Source organism: Ranitomeya variabilis, chromosome 1 (assembly GCF_051348905.1).
Source record: "Ranitomeya variabilis isolate aRanVar5 chromosome 1, aRanVar5.hap1, whole genome shotgun sequence".
In the NCBI taxonomy this organism is placed as follows: domain Eukaryota; kingdom Metazoa; phylum Chordata; class Amphibia; order Anura; family Dendrobatidae; genus Ranitomeya; species Ranitomeya variabilis.
Window position 1 is genome coordinate 333,113,716 of NC_135232.1, and position 6,000 is coordinate 333,119,715.

A 6,000-nucleotide genomic window follows, 5' to 3' on the forward strand; every position below is an offset into this window, starting at 1 on the left:
CATCGCAATTTAGAGATCCTTAGATCCGCTAGATGTCTTTCTCCTTGTCAGGCTCGTTGGAACTTATTTTTAAATCAATTTAACTTTGTTATCTCGTACCGTCCAGGTTCTCGCAATGGGAAGGCTGATGCTTTATCCCGAATCCATGCTGCGGATTCCGTACCTGGAGCCCCGTCCAAGACCATTCTATCTGATGCCAATTTCATCGGAGTTATCCACGATCAGGACTTGTGGAAGGAGTGCAGGGAGGCCTATGACGGTGATGTATTTCTGGCCAACCCACCTGTGGATATTAATCTTGTCTTTAAGGGTGGCATGTGGTTCAGAGATCGACGTATCTATGTCCCTGAGGTCGTCCGTCTGCAGATCCTCAAGTTGGTACATGACTCCAAGTTGGCTGGTCACAGGGGGGTACAGAAGACACAAGAGTTCCTGAGCCGATTCTTCTGGTGGCCAACTTGCCTGAAGGATACCAAGGACTATGTTCTCTCTTGCGAGGTATGTGCTCGTTACAAGACTCCTCATGTGGCACCTACGGGTCTTCTACAACCATTACCTGTTCCGTCCTGCCCTTGGGGGTCTATATCAATGGACTTTATTGTGGAGCTGCCTACATCGGGGGGCATGAATACAATCATGGTGGTAGTTGATCGCCTGACTAAAGCTGCTCATTTTGTTCCATGCACCGGCCTCCCCTCAGCTAAAGATACAGTGAACTTGGTTATACAGAATGTCTTTCGGTTGCATGGGGTTCCGGATGAGATCATCTCTGACCGTGGAGTACAGTTCACTTCAAGATTCTGGAAGGGGTTTTGCTCTGCACTCAATATTAATGTCTGTCTCTCTTCCGCTTACCATCCCCAGACAAATGTTCAGACTGAGCGTACCAACCAGACACTGGAACAATATCTAAGATGCTATGCCAGCCATCTCCAGGATGATTGGTTGGAGTTGCTGCCGTTAGCCGAATTTTCATATAATAATTCTCAGAGCGCCTCCACTAAATTTACACCTTTCTTTGCCAATCTGGGTTATCATCTGTGTATTTTACCTAGGTCTCCAATTAATTCTCCGGTTCCGGCAGTGGAGGAAAGGCTGACTGCGATGAGACAAAATCTGGAGGTTCTGAAGGAATCCCTGACCACAGCTCAAGAACGTTATAAGAGATCGGCTGATAGATTCCGTAAACCTGCACCCATGTTCAAGGTAGGAGATTCCGTGTGGTTAGCAACTAAGAATCTGAAGTTAAACGTTCCTTCACAAAAACTTGGACAGAAATTCATTGGCCCTTTCAAGATCAACGGTATTGTGAGCTCTGTGGCCTGCCGGCTGAAGCTGCCTAGGACTATGAAGGTACACCCAGTTTTTCATGTATCTTTACTAAAGCCTGTATCTCCTAATACCTTCCAGGGACGTGTTGTGCCACCTCCGCAGCCTGTGGTGATTGATGTGCAAGAACAATTTGTGGTGGAGGAAATTATTGATTCCAGGATTCGCAGGAATCGGCTCCAATATCTGATAAGATGGCAGGGATATTCCCCTGAGGAAGACTCTTGGGAACCTGTGGAAAACATCAATGCCCAACAGAAGATTTCTCATTTTCATCAGAGATTCCCTGAGAAACCAGGTCCAGGATCGTCCTGAGGTCGCTTCTAAGGAGGGAGTAATGTCAGGACTCTGAACATTTTTTACCTTTTGTGCATTACTGCCCTTTTTCAAGATGGCGTCTTTGGTCTCATGTGCACTGTGTCTTCCTGCTATAAAACTCCACCCCAGCCTTCAGTCTGTGCTAGAGTATTCTGCCTTGAATCCAGCTCCTGACCTCTGATTACTCCCTGGCTATATACCTGCTCCTGTGAACCTGTGTGGTGATCCTGCTACTCTGCTCTGAGTTCCTGCTGCATACACCAGTTCCAGTAATCCTCCTTCATCTGCTGCTCGTGTTTACTTCCATCTGCATTTGCTGGACATGTAAGCTGTTTCTGCTCTGCAAAAACCTGAGACTATTAACCAGGCCTCCCTGGTTGAGCTAAGATATGATTTGAACTGCCTTATAAGCTTATCTATCTGTTTGGACTAAGACAAGGATTTATTCGTGTCAAGCATCCTCAAGAATAACTGTGCTTCATAGACTTTCTGCTTGATTGCATTTTCCTCTGAAGTATCCTATAGACTGCTAAGCTGCGTTTAATATTTACACCAAGTGTTGTGGACTTGAGTTTCTCTCTGCACCTGTTTGAATCACCGTGTGATAATATAGACTTTACCACTTATAAAACTGTGTCCTGTAGTTGTCTTGTTCCACGCAAAGAGTCTCCTGAGTTATCCCTTATAATTATTACAGGAAATTATGTCAGAAGGAGGAAGAGTGTGTGGGTGGAGAATATGTGTGAGCAGAGAATATGTGCGTGTCTGTCTGTGGATGTCTGGGTGTGTCTGCGGGTGCCTGCATCTGTCTGCGGGTGTGTGTGTGTCTGTCTGCGGGTGTCTGTGTGTGCATCTGTCTGTGGGTGTCTGCGTCTTTCTGTGGGTGTGTGACTTTTAGTCTCTGTCTGCGGATGTGTGTCTGTCTGAAGGTGTTTGTGTGTACATCTGTCTGTGGGTGTGTGTGTGTCTGTTTGCGGGTGTCTTTGTGTGCATCTGTCTGAGGGTGTGTATGTGTGTGTCTGTCTGCGGGCATCTGTGTGTGTGTGTACCGAGACGTCGTTTGATGAGACTACTACTCCAATCTGGCTATGTCTGCTGTCATATATAACAATGACAGCATGAGGCAATGATGGGAGAGTAGTCCCATCATCCGACACCTGTGTAAAAAAAAACCATTTACATATTTACATTCACAATACATACTCACTGAACACCTAATCCCCGAGGCGCATGTCTCTTGCAAGCAATCAAAAATAATAAACCAACATATACTCCCTGTCTGCCGTAGTCGATTTAATACCGAGTGTCCCACAACCATCTCACTTGTAGAACAGTCCAATGTGAGAGCTCTACCCGCCCTCTGGCGATACACTGACAGGATGACAGGAGGTAATCGTTCCCACAATATATCACTAAGTTGCCGTGAGAGTTCATCGGAGTTCATCAGCTGATCAGCTCTCACTTGCAGCACCGCTGCGGTGCCATAAGTGAGAGCACTGGAGCTGATGAACTTCGGTGAACTGTCAGTGATACACTGCGGGAGCGATTACCCCGTCAGTGTTTTGTCGGAGGTCAGGTCATGGAGCGCCCGCCAGGGCCTAAGGGTACTCGGTACCGGGTCCTGTCGTCATTAAAGGGGTGGTCATGGTGGCAGTGACCCAGTCCGTGGCCCTGGGGGTCCAAATTAAAGGGAATGTCTTTAAAGGGGTGATTAGAAATAAGAAAGTTCGTGATGCCACCTGTGGTATTCGGTCAGAGGTGACCGACGCTGCTTAATGATGTGCTCGGGGGAGTGATGGCACTGCAGCAAGGATGGTATGGCTTCCCACAGGTGAAGCTGGGTCCCCAGGGCTCCCGGTGTAATAGGGAAAGATGGTGTGGTGCCAGAAATAAGCAGAGGACACAAGGTTGCACTCTCTTTACCTGGTTTACTGATGGTTTACGGCCACAGTCCAGAGTGATGGTGGAGACCAGGTAGCCTGAAAATGAGTTGAATTCTCTTTGCCAGGTCAGATTGAGAGCCTTCCACTATGCGCTTTAAAATAGTCCCTTGCTGCCTATGGCTTCCTTCAAGGTTCTCTTTCACTCTCTGTCCTGAGACTGTTGCTGCATGGTAAGCAACGCGAGCCATTTTATAGGGGTCTTTATCCACTGTGACTCCGGGCTCTGTATGTTGCTGTACCTCAGGGTATAGATTTGGGCATGTTACTTTCAATATCCTGCCCTCCGGTTTCTGCTGTGGGGCATACAGTCCCACACCGCCTTGGACTCCCGGTTTCTGTGTTTCAGCTTGGAGGGAGCACAATCGCAGTTCTCCTCCAGCTCCTCACTTCTCCTGTGCTCCTTCCTCCTTCACTGTCTGCTACAGATTAACTAACTCCTCCTTCAAGCCAGAATATATAAATCTAGGTAAGCTCCCCTGAAACCAGGTCTAGAGCTCCCTTTTCTGGCCTGGAGTCAGAACATGTTGCATGTACAGATTACCTGTCAAAGGGATCCTCCTCATTTTCAGGCATTTCATCACCCTCCCCAAGAGGAAGGCAATACCACTGTGGTACCTGAACTCCTGGGGTGCCACAGTCACATCTCCCAATGTGACTGTTCTACATGTGAAATCATATTGGGACACTCGGTAATGGACTACGTCGGACTGGGAGTATTATATGTTGGTTTATTATGTTACATTTGTTGCAGGAGAGGAGGGCATCGGGGATTAGGCATTCAGTAAGTATGGTAAATTAAGATTCAATAAAGGAGTCTGTGATTATTTCAAATAAAGGACTTTATTCTGGCCATGTCTTTATTTACCATGTAACTATAGGGTTAGTAATGGATAGGTGTCTCATAGATGCCTCTCCATTACTAACCTGTGGGCTTGATGTCACCTGACAACACAAAAAATGACATCAACCCCACGAATATGAACCTCACTTGCCAGCGTTACAGGGCAAGTGGGAAGAGCGAAGCTAAGTGCCAGAATTGGTGCATCTATAAGATGCGCCATTTCTGGGATGGCTGAGAGCTGATGTTTTTAGCTTAGGGAGTGCCAATATCCATGGCCCCTTCCCAGGTTATTAATATCAGCCCACAGATGTCTGCCTAGCCTTTGCTGGTTAGATTTTATAGGGGGACCCCATGTAAATTTTTTCTGGGGTTCCCCTGTAAACTAGCCAGTAAAGGCTAAGCAAACAGCTGTGAGCTGATATTAATAGCCTGGGAACCTTTATGGCTATTGGTTCCTTCCCAGAATATTATTAACATCTGCCCTCAGCTGTCGGCTTTACCTCTGCTGGTTATTAAAATTATGTGGGAGCCCATACAGCGTATGTAGGTTAATTATGTGGGGTTATGTTCCCATGGTCAGTAAATGCAGCGACCAGATGTTACAGCATAGTGGATGGGGTTTCAAGAAAATCCCATCTCCACTATGCGTGCATAGCCTTGACCAGATCAAATTCGGTCATCTCTAATTACCACCACAGTAACCAAGTAATACCACATACCCCTGTATGTATAGTAATAAATACCGCCACAACATGACCAGACAACATATTACCACCACATGGAGACCAATAATACCTCATACAAGGAACAAATAACACCACGCCATGACCAGACTACATATTACCACCACAGTGACCGAATAATAGCAATTACAAGGAACAAATACTGCCACACCATGATCGGACCAAATAGCGACCGAATACTACCAAATACAAGGGACAAATACCACCACACCTTGACCAGATCACATATTTTCCACCATATAGTGACTGAATACTACAATACTGATCATTAATAAAAAAAACACACAATACTAATGCCATTATGCACAGGATATCTGTACTTAGTATACAGTGTCCGTGTACAGGTCATACAGTGATCACCGGTGACATTATGCACAGGAGCTCTGTATATAGTGTCAGTGTAGAGGTAATACCGTGATCACTAGTGACATTATACACAGGAACTCTGTATATAGTATACAGTATATAGTGCAAGTGTACAGGTAACACACTGACTCACCAGTGACGTCTCTAATTGAAGTCCTTCATCTTCGCTTTTCTTTTTAATCCAGTTCAGATCGCCATCACTTCCTCCAGCCAGGTCTTGTCTCTGCAGAAAATAACACAGTTATCTAGAGCACATTTCCTAATTTTTCCTGAACTTCTATACTATGTCAGATGAAGAAAAAAGCAACCGTGTCGCCCAGCACAGTTACAGGACCTCTCCTCCCCACACTGAAAACAGTATCCTCAAAAATAAAAATCCTTTAATTAGCCCCTACAGTAATAATATCCCACATTCTGGACCCCACATGTCCTCCTATTCTGGACCTTACATGTGCTCCCA

The 6,000-nt window shown here is 45.9% G+C and overlaps 1 protein-coding gene across 1 annotated transcript in view; it reads right to left on the reverse strand.

Moving 5' to 3' along the window:
* Window positions 1–5,758, reverse strand: part of LOC143817526 (uncharacterized) — a 265,837-nt gene extending 260,079 nt beyond the window's left edge. Inside the window, exon 1 of the mRNA XM_077299011.1 lies at window positions 5,674–5,758. The gene's annotated coding sequence lies outside the window, so the exon portion shown is untranslated. The remainder of the gene's footprint in view (window positions 1–5,673) is intronic.
* Between the last annotated feature and the right edge of the window lie 242 nt (window positions 5,759–6,000).